Here is a 17,472-nt window from a genome sequence, read left to right as displayed (position 1 = left end):
CGATGGAGATAATGACAATAATAACAGCAACAAACTGGTCACAGATAAGTTCTTTTCAAGTCCTATGCATTTAAATGGTATCTAATGAAACTGAATGAAAAAATTCAATTTGCTGTCCAAAATAGTACATAATGCAGGCACTGTATAACAAGGTAAGTGACCCCCCCATAAGTATTTTGCAAAAGCTTTATCTAACAAAAAGTCTCTATTTGGTTGAAAATTATATGCCTCAACAAGTGTAATTTTGAGGTAACCTTCCTAATATTTTTAGTTGTATAAATTTATTTATTTCAACTTCAATGAGCTGTAACAGAAATGAAGGCAAAATCAGAAACCAAATTTGACTGACAAAACTCTATTGAAGAAAGTATGTGGGCACTTTCACATTCTGTTTTATTTTTCCCACATTTTCAGAATAGGGGCACCATATGAAGCTGTTATCACTTATTTAGCAACTACCTCATTTGGTGAGAGCAGTTTGGTTACAATGGTGATGATGAATTAAAACTTTGTAACCAATTTTTGCATTTACAATTTACAATTTTACAATTTACAATTTTTCCAGGTCTGTAACTGAAGGTGAAGTACAGTGTAGCTTAATTTGCATATTCAGTATTTTAACTTTCCTCCAGAACTCAAGGTAGCATATTCCTCCCTACTTTTTCCACAACAACCCAATGGGATAGATTGGGCTGACTAAGAGCGACTAGCTCAGTTCTACACTGATCTTCAAAGGCAAAGATGGATTTTTTAAAATCTGGCTCTCCCATCATAATGCAACACTGATGCAACCATTATGCTATACCGAGTCTCTAATGTGATCATAATTAATTTTTTAGGAACACTGACTTACCTAATTTACTAATTTATCTCCATACTATAAAAACATCTGCCTTACATTATCACTGAAAATGATGCAAAGGCAATGATGCTTAATTGCATATTACAGCATTATGGCCTATTACATTTTCCGCTGCCAAAGGGATGGAAATCTTTCAATTATCAATAGTCCTTTCCTATCTACATGAACCTTTCAATTTGGAAGAAAGTCATTTTGATTCTTGGGGCCCATTCAGCTCAGAGCTCTATGTTGCATTGCTGTATAGTATACTTTTGTCCCTATTAGCTATTTGCTTTTTTTTTAAAGCCATTAGTGCCATTATCAATTAGGAAGGAATAATATGAACCTCAGAACAAGCAGCCAAGTTTCAAGCATATGAAAAGAAAGTAATAGTTTCTACTAACTTTGTCCTTTTCCGGGCAGTGATGAAATGGCACCTACAAAATGAAAGCAAGTGAATGGGCAGTTTGTATTGGATAGCAAGAGGAGACAAACTCTCAGGAAATAGGTTGGTACAAGATCATTTTTCTATCTAAACAGCTTAACAAAACTTGGAGATGGCATTTTCAAAATCAGATTGTCAACAGCATTTCTTCTATTAATCTTCTGTGTTTAAAAAAAAGCATCTCTGCCAGTGGTGAAATCCAAAATTTTTTACCACTGGTTCTATGGGCGTGGCTTGGTGGGCATGGTGTGGCTTGGTGGGCATGGCAGGAGAAGGATACTGCAAAATCTCCATTCCCACCCCACTCCAGGGGAAGGATACTGCAAAATCCCCATTCCCTCCCCACTCCTGGGGGAAAGGTATTACAAAATCTCCATTCCCACCTCGCTCTGGGGCCAGACAGAGGTGGTATTTGTCGGTTCTCCAAACTGCTCAAAATTTCTGCTACCGGTTCTCCAGAACAGGGGTGGGTTCTAAATTTTTTTTACTACTGGTTCTGTGGGCGTGGCTTATTTTGTGGGCATGGCTGGGAGGGTAATGTGACTGAGTGGCCTGGCCAACTTTTTTTTTTTTTTACTTTTAAAAACATTTTTTCTACAACCTTAAGAGGTTGCAGAAAAAAATGCTTTTAGAAGCCTCTGATGATCAGGCAACTCAGCTGAGATCGCCAGAGGCTTTTAAAGGCATTTTTTTTCTACAACCTCTTTCGGCCGAAGAGGTTGTAGAAAAAATGCTTTTAAAGATAAAAAAAAAAAGCCTCTGATGAGGTGGGCAGGGTAAGTGAGCGGCAACCTGGCCAGGGACTGGTTCGGGGGCGCAGCCAGCCAATGTTATTAGTGGTTCTCCGAACTACTATAAATTTTTACTACCGGTTCTTGCAAACTGGTGTGAACCAGGAGCAACCCACCACTTCTGTCCTTCTAACAGAACCTGTTAGAACTTGCTGGATTTTAGCCCTGATCTCTGCCAACTAATGGCCTTCCTTCTATTTCTCCTTACTGTCTTCTGCAGGTTACAGATTCAGTCTGAAGTAGCAATCTTTGGACCACTAACCTTACTTTGAAGTATGTGAGGCATTTTTTTTCAGATACACTGTGGAACGTAGGTTCTTCCCTTGCTGTATCAAAGGGTCCGTTTCAACTGACTGTTGGCTCTGGCAACCTAGGAACTGTGCTCACAGAGCAATGCAAAAAAAAAATCAAAAAGCTGCATGGTTGCCTTTCTCATTTGTTGATGTCTGGTACTATATCTTCAAGGTACTCCTTTGAAAAAGCCAGTGAAACAAGAGGAAAACTGGCCAACTAACAGCTGGCGGTTGGATAGTTTACCTCATAAAACAATCCTTGGACTCTTGCCTCTAGATACATGCATGAGAGCAGAATAATTATAAAAAACACTAGGAGACCAGCCAGACCTAACAGTCTGTCATTTCTTTCTCCCACTGCTGCTGTTAAAGCAGGCCAGCTTTGAAACAGAAGCTATTGGAAAGATGAATTAAATGAACAACAAAGATTGTCCCAAGAGACCCGGGTGTACTGCTGTTTCTCCTCTTCAAACAACAGCTCTTAATAGAGGTGAACTTCCTTCAGGTGACACTTTCTTTCAGAATATGCCAACACTGGGCTAAGAATTAGTTTTGACAGGACTGGGCTTCAAAAAAGGAACAATTCCTCCCCTCCCCCTGTTTCTTTCTTTTGTATTTTAATACTTTCTCTAAGGGATCAGCTTTCAATCCTGACATTTTCTTGCAAAAGGATGAAAGGAAGGCAAGAAGAAGAGTGAATAAGCCAAGTAAATCTTATTTCTCCTTGGTACCTCGTGCAATTATCATCATGACTTTTCCATTACTGCCATGGCCAAATTACAGTACTATTGTTTCCAGTTCTCTGTAGGCTAGATCACTTATGCCAGATAATGACTTGCATAAATTCACATAAACTTCACAGGGACACTTTAACTTGGCCCTATGACTCTAGGTTCAAAACTCCCCTTCCTATTTGTTTCTGCCTTTTTGGAATCCACTTTTTTTCTTTTTCTTTTTTAGAAAGTTATAACTGTTGGATCTCTCAGGGCTAAATGAGAGTTAACAAAAGACAATGCTACCTTCCTAGAGAACAAATAGACCGTCTTTCTGGTTTATTTGTTTGTCTGTTTTGCCTAGGCCTTGAATAGAGACATAGGGTGCCACCAAACAGAAAACTCCCAGTGCAACAGAAGGCATTGCTTGCCTAACTATTCCACTCTTTATACCTTTTAAATTTTCTGGGAGCAGAGCAGTGTGATTGTATGACAAATTCAAATCAGGATATTTGTATGGAATTCCTTAGAACGAAGAGTTTAGCAAGCCTCTGGAGAACGCAAAGTTTTTATTTATTATGAATCAGTGTTTAATATCCTCAAGCCTATGTCTTTTAACATTTAGTTTAAGAAAAAATAATCTGCAGAGAAAAGCTTATTTCCTTAACTAGTTGTCAGTATTTGCTTATGACCTACAGAGTATGATTTAACTTGATCATCATAAATGCTAGAAAAGAGTTCAGATCCTAATTTCATGGTATCAGCCAAAGAAGACAAAGCATGATATTCTAAAATAAACTACTGTTTTAAGCCAATGTAATCAGCCCATAAAATATGATGGGATTTTTTTTTTTTTTTGCATTTTAGGAATTTTTTCTAATGCTTTGGAAAGCCTCTGCCGATCAGGCAACTCAGCTGGGATCCTCAGAGAGGCTTTTTAAAAAATACCTCTCTGCCGATCAGGTAACTCAGCTGGGATAGTCAGAGACTTTTCAAAGCATTTTTTTTATCACCTCTTCGGCCAAGAGGTTGCAGAAAAAAATGCTTTGAAAAGCCTCTGACGATCCCAGCTGAGCCGCACGATCATCAGAGGCCTTTTTTTAACTTTTAAAAACATTTTCTCGTCGGAAGATGTTGTAGAAAAAATGCTTTTAAAAGTAAAAAAAAAAAAGCCTCTGATGATCGTGCGGCTCAGCTGGGCATGGTGGGGGTGGGGGGGGGGCCGCAGGGATTTTTGCTACCGGTTCTCCGAGCCACCCGCCGCCATCGCTACCAAATCAGGCGATCTGGTCCAAACCGCGAGCATTTCACCCCTGGCTTGACTCCCTCTTCTTTGTGGCAGCCCCTGAGATATTGGAACACTGCTATCATGTCTCCCCTAGTCCTTCTTTTCATTAAATTAGACATACCCAGTTCCTGCAACCGTTCTTCATATGTTTTATCCTCAAGTCCCCTAATCATCTTTGTTGCTCTTCTCTGCACTCTTTCTAGAGTCTCAACATCTTTTTTACATCATGGCGACCAAAACTGAATTCAATATTCCAAGTGTGACCTTACCAAGGCATTATAAAGTGGTATTAATACTTCATGTGATCTTGATTCTATCCCTCTGTTTATGCAGCCTAGAACTGTGTTGGCTTTTTTGGTAGCTGCTGCACACTGCTGGCTCATAGTTTCAAGCTAGTGTGGAAATCAGGAAGGTCCTCACTGCTTCTATGTGGATTAGACTTATTTTTACTTAGAAACTTTAACAGGTACTTGAGTATATGCCAGAAGCTCCAAGCTAGATCAGAGAATAAAAATGTTCTCCCAATATTGTAATTTCAACAGGGAATTTATAACTGAATTCTTTTCATTAGTACCTAGAATAGTGAACTAATACCTCTAAGTAATTCAGTAATTCAAGCCTGAATGTTTTTGGATAATTCATCATGATTTTAACTGCACAGGCTCTATGTGACACTTCATTGTTTTTTGTTTTTTGTTTTTTTTTAGTTCTGTGTGGTCCAGCTGCTTCCTAACTTGATAGTGCAGATCCATCAAACCTCGTGGGAACATTGCATATGGTGAGAAAAAGGCATAGTTGGGAAGCATTTTTCAGAGTGAGAGAAAGTCAGCAATTCTGTCTTCAAGTCTAACTTCAGTGTTTTCCTGCTACCAGCCTTTTTCCACAGGAAAAGAGAACTCTAACCCCCCTCTCCCTATGTTAAGTTTCCTTATACTGAGAAAAAGGTAATCAAATATTTCCAAATGTCAGGATGGTGCATGCCAGCCTTGCATCTCAGGGTACAGTGGCTAACATCTGTTTAACATTATTCAGAGGAAAACCCCATAGTGGCTCTTTTTGAAGTTCACAAGAGCCAGCCCGGGTACTTGACAATCTGCAAAAAAAAACCAACAAAAAAAACAACAACACCCTTCTCATGTAAATATGCTTGCTTCTGGCTCTTCACAAAATGCATGTTTTTAGATTAGATCTATGCGTATTTACTCAGAAATAATTCCAGTTGCTTTCCAATACTGAGCTGTCTTCTTCATTCAGCTACTGTAGTAAATTCTGCCACATGATTTTCACCCTACCATTTCCTATTGACTGTCTTTTGAGAGTGTTACTGAATTTAAAATTAAAGTTTGTTTAAAATTAATTTGTTAAAAGGCAAGCCTGAACTGTGCTTCTCTATTTCTCATCAATATTTCACAACTAATATCCATATTTCACAAGTAATAGCCACAGATACTATCTATTTTTGAAGCTTTTAAGACACTTCAAAAATAGGCAGTGAAGGATGGATATTATCCCAATGTCTTCAGCCACCCTCATATCCACTGTCCTGAATTTACATCTAGAAAATGTTGGAAGGCATATAGTATTAGAAATCTACATAGATTGGCTGCATTTGAAAATAAAGGTATTTCCTGTTTTAAAACAAGGAGCAGAGAACTTGCAATAGCTCATACTTATTTCTAACAAAACACAAAAGTGCAAAGAAATAACCTTAATTGATAGGTATCAATTTTAGTGTGACAGTTGCTTACTGAACTTGACAAACCTAACATAATTCAGTTATTTTTTTCCTTAACACAGTAAAGTTAACACAGTAAAAAGTGGGAGAAAAAATCTGATATAAGAACCGTGGTGGCGCAGAGGTTAGAATGCAATACTGCAGGCTAATTCTGCTGACTGCCAGCAGTTTGATCCTGACCAGCTCAAGGTTGACTCAGCCCTTCATCCTTCTGAGGTCAGTAAAATGAGGAACCAGATTGTTGGGGGCAATATGCTGACTCTGTAAACTGCTTAGAGAGGGCTGTAAAGCACTTTGAAGCAGTATTATACAATAAGTCTAACTGCTATTGCTATACAGTGAGGAAGAACCTCATACTTATTGCTGGAACCTATTAACAAAGTTACTCAAAGGTTATGTTTACATTTCTCTAACCATAGCATGAATACACCTCCCTATCATTTTTAAGGGACATGTCTCGGTTTTATTCCCACACTGCTATGGAAACACCCTGAAGTCATTTTTAATTGATCTGTCATTAAAATGTATTTTCTGTCATCATTTAAACAACCTTGGTAATAATACAGTCAAGGGTGGGGTCTGTCCAGCTCATACAGTACAGGCCTTTTAAGTCTGCTGTGGGAATATCTTCCCTGTCCAATCACTGTTCTCTGTGGCCATTTTGGCTTCTGCTACCTTTTTGTTTCTGATGTGGGAAATTTGATTTTCTTCCACAAGGAAGTTTAGGGAAGAAAGTTTAGTCCATCGTGAATACTGCCTTCTACTTAGTTTGAGTTATCCTTGCATTTAGATTTTAATTCTGTTTTACCTGAATTAAGTTTCGGCTTGTTTCTGACATCTAGTCCATCACGACTTACCCAGTCCGGAACTTTCATTGTCAGCCTATATTCTGACAAATGGAACTGGACAGATTAAGTATTGACACTGTATTTCAAATCACTGGCCAACCTCTCCTAATTATTTTATGGGGATGCTAAACACACTGAAAACAGGATGTGAAACTCCACAATGAGAAAGAGCTTAACTTATTTGTCCTATAGAGCCACACCAGGAACTCATCCACAAGACAAAATTGGAATTGGTACAAAATAGAAGACTGAAATTTCTATTCCTGATTTTGCAATATTTCTGTAGGAAAGTGATATATTACCTACCTATCTGCGCTTTGAAATCTTAAAGGAGATACAATTGGAATTTCTATCCAGACTGTTATAAAGTGCTTTATTAAGCAATCAGTACAGTATTTGAGTGCATGCACTTGTGAAACTATTTGGAAGGTGAGAACTAGTTTTGCACAATCTGTATAGTCATCTGGTAGCCTTTCATGGGAATTTGTTCCTAGCTAATTTTTGAAGGGACCTTCTGTTTGTCTCTAACTTTTCTTGGCAGGGCAATGCAACATATAAGATGTATGCTTTGGAATCCTTTTGTTAGAAGAGGAAATACTGGATGGATGGATGGATGGATGGATGGATGGATGGATGGATGGCAGGCAGGCAGGCAGGCAGAAAGAGAGGGAGGGCGGGCAATTTAAGAAAAACTAACAAATGAAAAAAAAACATTTCCCTGTGGCAATCTAAAGAGGGTGGTAGTTGACGTTATCCTGTATTCTTTAATCTTTCATTTGTATCAAAAGAAAGTAAATGCTTGTAATTGCTTTCTCCCCTCTTTTTATAAACCCAAGGTACTGGCGAGAATTCCCAAAAGCTTAGAATACCTTCCGCAGTTTTCATAAAACTACTGGGATGCTTGTGAATTGCCTGAGAAGCTTCCTTTGCTGATAAAATATACTAATTACCACTGCTTGGTTTAGAAGATCCCTGTTGTGAATCCCTAATAGCAACGTAAAAACTAAGGATAACATTATTATTTCATTCATCCATCTTGCTGTGATGCACAGCATGAAGAAAGGCCCAAATGCTGCTGCAATAACCTCAGATTGTCCAAAGGTTAATTTGAAATATATAGAGAAAAAGTTTATGACCTGCTAATCTGAACTAGGTATCATCTTCATTTAAAAATGTTTGGAAAGTGTAATCCAAAGTACAAAAGACTGATTTTTCTTAGCAGATTCAATAGAAGTTCAATCAAAATTTATATAATACAAAAGCAGTGGCAGTTATTACAGACTAAACTGAACAAGGTCAAGGAAGCACAGTATTATAAACAAAATCAAGAAATAGAAATCAGGCAAACAGGAAAAAGAAACAGTAATCTGCAAAATATGTCAAGAACAGGGAAGCCGAGATAGCCCAACAGGAGCTTTACTACAATGCTGTAGCTAATATTTTGATCAAGAAACTGAACATATTATCTCCTCCTCAGATAAAAAGACAGCTAAATATCTCCATTTATCATGTTTTCTTTTTAATTCCAGTTAATTCTTCCAACCACAATAAGGATAAATTCATTTATATAAACAGTGAATAAATTACATAAAGAATACACCAAAATAATGGTGAAAATGGGCGTTGTACTTACCTGATACGCCCCTTCTCTGTTCCGCTATCACGGCAGTCAGGCATGGGTGTGACATTGGTTGCTGATACGTAGGACCAAGTCTACTGGAAGCTTAAGGACCGCCTCTTCCTGCTTGGCTCTAGTTTTGAGGCGAAGGTTTTCAGTAGACTGGCGTGTCTATAGAGATAAAAAGAAAGAAATGAAAAGACTTCCCGCCCCCAGAACTCCCCCGGTACCGACCAGGGTGGGGCTGACTGCCGTGACAGCGGAACAGAGAAGGGGCGTATCAGGTAAGTACAACGCCCATTCTCCTATTGGCTGTCACGGCAGTCATACCAAAGGACAAAGGACATACTTTGGGACATACCATACTTTGGGACATACCAAAGCTCTTGTCCTATAGGGTGGGTTCCAGTCGGACCCGTTGTAGCACTCTCCTGCCGAAAGCGGCGTCAGCGGATGCATGTGTCCAGGCGGTAATGCCGGATAAACGGGGTCACTGAAGTCCACGTAGCCGCCCGACAGACCTCCTCCAGCGGAGCCTGGGTAGGCCACACCGCGGATATGGTGGCACTTCTGGTGGAATGCGCCGTGATATGCCGTGGAACAGGTAAGGACTGCGACTCATATGCTGTAGCGATGGTAGACCATAACCAACGGCCTACTGTGGAAGCCGAGATACGAGCACCCATGGTCGACGGCTGGAAGGAGATGAAGAGGGCTTCGGTCCTCCGGAAGGAAGAAGTACGGGATAAGTATATTTTTAGAGCCCTGCGCACATCCAGGGTATGCCAGACTTTTTCCAAGTGGTGACTGGACAAAAATTTGGCAGGATGAGCTCCTGAGACATATGAAAGGTGGAATTAACCTTCGGAATGAAGGCTGGATCCAAGCGGAGCACGACCCTGTCTTTGTGGAAGATGCAGAGGTCAGAGCGAACTGAAAGGGATGCCAATTCCAATATACGACGTGCGGAGGTAATAGCCACCAAAAAGGAGACCTTGAAGGATAGAAATTTCAGGTTGACCTCCCGGTGTGACTCGAAGGGAGGTTTTGTGAGGGCAGTGAGAACCTTGTTCAGGTCCCAGGTAGGGAACCTGTGAATTACCGAAGGGTGCAGATTAGTGGCGCCTCGTAAAAATGCCCACATGAGAGGCTCCTTGGAGAGAGGGACTTCAGGCCCGAAGGACAGAACCGATGACAATGCTGCCACCTGGCGGGGCAGAGTGTTGGATGAGAGGCCTGAGGCAAAACCTTCCTGTAGGAAATCCACCAGTTGTTGAGCCACAGAAACTGATGACGGATCTAGATGACATCTAGCACTCCAACGAAGGAAGGATTTCCACGTGGAGTCATAAATACGAGTGGTTGAAGGTCTGCGAGCTGCCAGGATGATAGGGATGGCTGCGGGCGAGACGTTGGCATTGATTAAACGTTGCCGCTCAACCTCCAGGCGGTCAGATGATAGGCCTGGGGCTCTGGGTGGACGAGATGGCCTTGTTGTAGTACGATCTGATTGTCCGGAATCTGCCACGGGGGCGCCACGGAAAGGGACACGAGATTCGCAAACCATGGTCTGCGGGGCCAGTGAGGGGCTAGGAGAATGAGCTCTGCCCGTTCTTGCAACAGTTTGCGAACCACTTTGGCCACTAGAGGAAAGGGAGGGAACGCATAAAGCAGCAGACCGTGAGGCCAAGGACTGCGAAGAGCATTCACTGCCTCCGCTCCCGCTGAGGGAAAACGGGAGTAGAAACGAGGCAGTAGGTGGTTGCTGCTGGAGGTGAATAGGTCCACCTGAGGCATGCCCAACCGACGAGCTAGTAATTTGAAGAGATGAGGAGGGATGCTCCATTCTGTGTGATCCACCCGATAGTGGCTGAGGGCGTCGGCCTGGGTGTTGTCTTTCCCGGCAATGTAATCCACCCGAAGAGAGCTCAGGTGAGCTTCGGCCCACAGTCCCAAACGAAGGGCCTCCTTCATCAGTGTCTTTGAGCGAGTTCCGCCCAATCTGTTTATATGAGCCTTGGCCGAGATGTTGTCCATGAGGACCAACACATCTTGGCCTCGGACATAAGGCAGGAACCTCCGGAGGGCTAGGTAGACAGCTCGTAGCTTGAGAACGTTGATGGAGAGTAATCGTTCGCTCATGGACCACAGACCCTGCATTGAATGAGACTCGAGATGGGCTCCCCAGCCGAGGAGACTTGCGTCGGTCGTTAAGGCCATCCTCCAGGGCTCATGGAATCTGCAGCCCTTGGATATCGCTGGCAAAGTCCACCAACGGAGGGAGGTGACAACAGGAGGAGGGAGCTGTATCGTCCGCAAGGGTAGCGTGGGAGAACTCCGTTGGAAGGGGAGCAACAGCCACTGGAGCTTCCTGCTGTGGAGGCGAGACCAAGGGACGATCCCATAAGCTGACACCATTTTCCCCAGCAAGGTGGAAAGATCCGCCAAGGAAGATGACCTTCAGTGTTGGACACGGTTCGCTAGGGATGACAGGCTGTGTTGCCGGTCTTGGGACAAAGATACCTCCACTGTGGTTGTGTCTATGACCGCCCCCAAATGCTGAATGCGGGTAGTAGGCGCTAAATGGCTCTCAGCCCAATTTATAGAAAAGCCATGGGACTGTAATATGTGGACGGTACTGTTGACATCTAAAAGAGCCTGATCAGAGGAGCGGGAAAGGATGATATCATCGAAGTAGAACATGGCCCTGATAGGGATGGAACAAATATGTGCCATAAGGGCAGCCATCACCTTAGTGAACACCCTAGGGGCGGACGACAAGCCAAAGGGTAGAGCCGTGTATTGAAAATGGCATCCATTATGACAAAATCGGAGGAATTTGCGGTGTGCCGGCCTAATTGGGATGTGGAGGTAGGCCTCCGTTAAATCTATTGATGCCATGTAATCTCCTCGTCTAATCCCCAGCAAAATAGTCTGAAGTGACTGCATCTTAAACCGGCGATAAACTATGTGCTGGTTTAAGAATTTTAAGTCAAGTATGGCCCTCCAACCCCCCGATGATTTGGGAACTAGAAATAGACGGGAATAGAAGCCTTGTGACTGCTCTGCGGGGGAAACAGGCTCAATGGCCTTAATATCTAAGAGGTGTTGGATAGCCGAATTGATGCGAGCGATCTTGACGTGATCCCGAGAGAGAGGACATCGCAAGAAGAATTTTGGAGGGGTAGTGGATCCAGTTGAGAACCAAAAAGTTTCTCGCCAGAAAACGGGGAAGATGCCAAGCGCCACTTGCTTCTGATGTCAGCTTGCCAGTTACGGAGCCACAAAAGGCGACGTGAGTTGACCGCAGATCCTATGGCCTTGGCAGAGAAGCGGGCCGCGCTGAGGGTGGCGTCGGCAGAAAATTCTACGGCTGCTAAGATCTTATTCAGATCCTGGCGAGAACGATGATCTGAAGCTGGTAAACGAGCCTGCAGTTGCCTCAGCCAGAGAATAGTCGCTCTATTAAAAAACAACGCTGCAGAAGAGGCCTGCACCGACCATGCCGAGGCCTGATGCCCTTTAATCAAGGTTCGCTCAGCCTTCTTTTCCTCCGGGCGCAAACACTCCTCAGGAGGGCCTGTGAAAGGAGAAGGAGAAGACAGCGCCAAAACAGGAGCGTCAACTGAAGGAATCTGCAATAGATGAGAAAAATCGGGAGCCATGTTAAAAAGGCGTTTGTCCAGATTATTGGGGACCGGTCCAGAACCTGGAAAGGACCATTGTCTGAGAACAACATCCGAAAACAATTTCGGAGCAGGCACCACTTCCTTCTGAACCGAAGGTTCCTGGAACAGCGAATTGGCCGCATCCATGGAAAATGAAATAGCAGCATCTGCAGAAGAAACAGAAGAGAAGGAAGCCACCCCAAGACCAGTGACATTTTGGGCCTTGTGAATTAACGAGTGAAACATTTGTGGCCGGAAGAGGCCAATGAATGCGGGTTGGTCAGCTTCCAGGCCCTCATCATCTGAGAGATCCTGATCAGCCACAATTTCGCCCTCTGAAAGGGAATCTTGGCTAACTGAATCCTCAACATCACAGGTCTCAGTGACACCCTCAATTTCATCCTGGCCGGAAAGACCCCCGGAGTGGTGATGTTGACTGGAATGAACAGAAGCTTCAGAGGGTGAGGCACATTTTTGTTGGAGACCTTGAGAAATGCCCTGACGAACGGCCTCTGAGATTATTGCAGCTAATGCAGGAGATATGTCAGGTAAGGATTGAGGGACCTGATTAGGAGCCTGAACAGGAGGACTCTGTGAAGCTTGGATCTCAGGCCCTGGAGAAGGAGAGACCTCATGGGCCACAGGGAAGACTGAAGCAGTCTCTGTGTGGCAGGCGGTGTCCCCAACAACTGATCTGTCTGGGGATAAGGCTGGAGTGGGCCTCTGCAGAGGTAGGTTGGAAGAGGCCTTGGCTGAGGATGGGGCACTGGTAGAGGCCTCAACCTGGCTAGTGGTGTTCTGTAGGCCAGAAGCTGTTTGGGCCTTGTGGAAGGCCTTTTTGATGGCCTTATGGCACCTCTCCTCCTCCCGCGACGGCTTGGAAGAGCTGGGCCGGGAAGAGGTCCCTGCGCTTAAGGCCCTGGACTTGCTGGGGTGTCCCTTGGAAGTCCTCTCTTCAGGATCCTCCACCTGAGGCCTTTTTCCCTTGTCACGGGTCTGGCAGGAATAACGTGATTTAGATGCGATCGGCCATCTTGGATACTAGCCGCGCGGTTCAAAGGGCCTGCTTAGGCAGTTAGAGAGGGAGAACCCCCCGATTACTTGCTGTTGAGGTTGGAAATCGATCCACGAAGGAGAGTCCTTGCAGAAGTCGCTAGCCCAAGGGCTACAAACGCAACTTGTGCTCGAGGAGGGCGATTGCTGAGAAGCCGCTCAAGGCGCGGAGTAGGGCTCGTGCGAAAGTAGCTGCAGAGCTGAAGGCTCGATCGCAGCACGCCGCCGCTGATTACAGAAGGCGGATTAGCCCGGAACAGACCCCAATTAGATGCTTGAATGGGGCTGTAATAAGTACCTCCGCAATCAAGGAACCTTGCGTGAAAGCCGGGGAGCGCAGCAGAGCGAACTCGTGTTCACGCCCAATTTAGCTGTCAGAACTCAGCGCAGCTAAGTAACTATTAAACTAAGCCAAAGGAGCAAGAAGAGAGTAACCAATCCGTTCCGAAGTCAGATAACTGATAATTCTTTGTAAAAGAGGCAGAGAACTCTATAGACACGACTAGTCCTGACAGACCGAGTCGAAAAACTGGAGCCAAGCAGGAAGAGGCGGTCCTTAAGCTTCCAGTAGACTCGGTCCTACGGTCAGGCATGTCACACCCATGCCTGACTGCCGTGACAGCCAATAGGAGAATGTTTACATAAATCCTGCTACTATACACTGACTGCTCCTCAAAATGGCTTTGCTGTTTTCATAGTAATCAAGTTCCGTATTTAATTTTCAACAATATACAGGTGTCTCCAGGTGCTCACAAGTATAAGGCCACTCCTGGTTGTTCCTAAGTATGTAATAATCAGGTAATATAGTGGCTTAGCCATGGGAATTACATTTAGCTCTCAGGACCAATATGTGTTGATAGATTTAATTCTCAGAAAATTGACAAGTCTTGTTTTGAAACCATGTAACCCTTAGCACTTATTCCACTATTTCACTGGTTGTGAAGGACTCCTACACAAATGCCATTAAAATGAAATGATGGTTACAGGCTACCAGAGGTTTGATGGTGTGGGGGGGAAATGAAGCAGAAGGTTATAATCCTGAAGACTGTGTGGGTGACATATTTCTGTTGCCAGCAATAGAAAGAGGAAAAAGTTTTTAAATATATATTTTATGTATTTCAATCTAAAATCATCATGTAATAATCATAATGAAATATTCTGAAAAATATTCCTATCCTTTTATCCTGCCAAAATGAGAGAAACACCTAAAATGATCTGCCCAGAAAGGATTTGTGGATCTATTTATTTATTTGACTTGTACGGCAGAACCACAACTTTGAGTATACAAAACTATTGACAATGAGGGACTTCTCTAAGATGAAAGGAAAACAATTGATATTTTAGGCAGCAGCAAATTGTGAAGGATTAGACACTTCAGTCAGAAATTCACACTGTTTATAAAAAACAAAGAAGGAACCTCATTGCCTTTAGTTAGGAAAGGTATAGCGAGAATATTTTTTGACCATAATGTAATCAAATCAGATACTAGTGATTAGACTTTGTGACACTTTAATATGACAATCATTCAAGTGTATGCCGCAACTACCCATGCTGAAGAGGAGGTTGGTGAGTTTTATGACCAAGATCAATTTTGAAATGTATAAACCATGCAAGCAAGATGTCCTGCTTATGAGTTAAGACTGTAATGCCAAAGTTGGAGACACTTTGGAAACACTAAAAAGGAAAATGTAGTTGGATTGTATGGTTTAGGAAATTGAAATGAAAAAGGAGACCAACTTTTCCATTTCTTTTACTCCAATTATTTCTTCAGGGCTAACCTTGTCTTCATGCAACCAAAACAACACCTATATATATGAACATCACCAGATGAAGTATGCAGAAATGAAATTGATTATATTATTGCTAAAACTCAATTAGAGCGTCAAAAGCATGGCCAGGTGTTGACTGTGGAACAGATCACAAAGTGCTTTTTGGCACATAATCAATCAAATGATAACAAAGAATTATGTGAGGGAGCCAAAAAAAAAAATAACTAAGTAAAATAAAAACTTCAGATAATTCCGTGTATATCACATATTTCATGTAGAATGTAATTCCTTCAGTGATGATTGTAACCGGTTTGACTGCTTTAGAAAGACTTTGGATAAATTCATGAAGAATAAAGTTAATGTATTAATGCCTAATACATAAAATAACTGATAATATCTTAGAATAACAGAGTTGGAAGGGACCTTGGAGATCTTCTAGTCCAACCCCCTGCTTAGGCAGAAAACCCTACACCACTTCAGACAAATGGTTATCTAATCTCTTCTTAAAAACTTCCAGCATTGGAGCATTTACAACTTCTGGAGGCAAGTTGTTCCACTGATTAATTGTTCTTACTGTCAGGAAATTTTTCCTTAGTTCTAAGTTGCTTCTCTCCTTGATTAGTTTCCACCCATTACTTCTTGTTCCACCCTCAGGTGCTTTGGAGAATAGCTTGACTCCCTCTTCTTTATGGCAATTCCTGAGATATCGGAACACTGCTATTATGTCACCCCTAGTCCTTCTTTTCATAAGCCTATACCTATCCAGTTCCAGCAACCGTTTTTTATATGTTTTATCCTCAAGTCCCCTAATCATCTTTGTTGCTCTTCTCTGCACTTTCTAGAGTCTCAACATCTTTTTTACATCGTGGCAACCAAAACTGAATGCAGTATTCCAATCTTGGCGTTACCAAGGCATTATAAAGTGGTATTAACACTTCACGTGATCTTGATTCTATCCATTTGTTTATAAAACCTAGAACTGTGTTGGCTTTTTTGGCAGCTGCTGCACATTGCTGGCTCATAGTTTCAAGCTAGTATGGAAATCTATATTAGATAGCGCCCAATATTTAAGTCTGTCAAGATCCTTCTGTATCTTAAGCCTATCTTCCGAAGTGTTGGCTATTCCTGCTAGCTTGGTGTCGTCTGCAAATTTGATGAGTTCCCCATCTATCCCCTCGTCCAAATCATTGATAAATATGTTGAAGAATACTGGGCCTAAAACAGAGCCCTGGGGTACCCCACTGCATACCTCCCTCCATGTAGATGCAGTTCCATTGAGGACTACCCACTGAGTGCAGTTAGTCAGCCAGTTATGAATCCCTCTAGTGGTGATGCTGTCTAACTCACATTTTTCTATTTTATCAAGTAGTAGGTTATGGTCTACTTTGTCAAATGCCTTACTTAAGTCCAAGTAAAATATATTAGTACCACTAGCTGAAGACCTCGTCTTTCAGTAAGAACCTACAGGCACATGAGGGATATTGTATGGAAAGTCCATTCTTCAATTTCTTACACCCATCAGCTTTTTTCACTCTACGTTCAGAACAATCCTAAACTCATCTTAAAAAGCAGTTCAAACAATCCCTGATTGGCATGGAGAGGTAGGGGAATCTGTCATTCCCCCACCTCTGTAAATAAACAGAGAGAAAGTAATCTCCCTCTTTCTCTCGTTTCATATTGAAGCCTACCATGTGTACCTAATATTTATTCACTTCAGTCTTCGTCTTTGTGTAGGATTGGTGCAGAAATCTGGCAGGAAAGAGCCTAGTTTCAAAGTATTAACCCTCCTGCTGCCCCAAGCAGAACAACCCTGGAGGTTAAAAAAATGATTCAGACACTTTTGCCTAGGTAACAGCTCCTGCATATCTCCATCAAGGTCATCTTCCTTAATCCCTACAATAATACTCCCACGCACAGAACCCATTTATGTAGATGACACCCTTTGTCATAATTTATAAAAGGAACAATTGGAGAAGACACATTAGTCAATCAACATCTATAAAGGAAGAATATTCCTAAGAGAAGAAAAAAACAACAATGCCCTACCCATTTATTTATTTAGCTGCCCATCTCTTGCTTGTGACAGGTCGTGCACACAATTAAAAACACAAAGCCCAACAATTAATAGAATTAAAACAAAAACTTTAGAATGCAGTTTAAACGTTTTTTAAAAAAACACAATAACAAAAAGACAAGGGAGAATGCATTCTAAATGCAATGCAACCATTTCAAAATCTTTTGCTAGGATTGCCAGGCCTGATGACAGAACCAAGTTTTAAGGATCTTCCAGAAGACTAATATGGATGAAGCCAATCTTACCTTGGGGGGGGGGATTATATTCCAAAGTGTGGGTGCCTTCCTATGTATCCTCATTAGCAGATGAAACGAAGGCAAATTGGAGACCCAAGTT

At 42.4% G+C, this 17,472-nt stretch overlaps 1 protein-coding gene and 1 long non-coding RNA gene across 7 annotated transcripts in view; one reads left to right on the top strand and one right to left on the bottom strand.

Moving 5' to 3' along the window:
• MGLL (monoglyceride lipase) overlaps window positions 1-17,472 on the bottom strand; it is a 191,618-nt gene that overhangs the window by 52,766 nt on the left and 121,380 nt on the right. The gene's annotated exons all lie outside the window — the stretch shown is intronic.
• On the top strand, window positions 927-5,692 carry LOC148115536 (uncharacterized). Its single transcript, XR_015731669.1, has 3 exons — window positions 927-1,349; window positions 2,743-2,860; window positions 5,079-5,692. It is a non-coding gene; the product is annotated as an uncharacterized LOC148115536 (long non-coding RNA).

The sequence above is a fragment of the Pantherophis guttatus genome, chromosome 2, assembly GCF_059756535.1.
Source record: "Pantherophis guttatus breed Tessera chromosome 2, ASM5975653v1, whole genome shotgun sequence".
Classification (NCBI taxonomy): domain Eukaryota; kingdom Metazoa; phylum Chordata; class Lepidosauria; order Squamata; family Colubridae; genus Pantherophis; species Pantherophis guttatus.
This window is presented reverse-complemented; position numbering and strand designations above follow the sequence as displayed.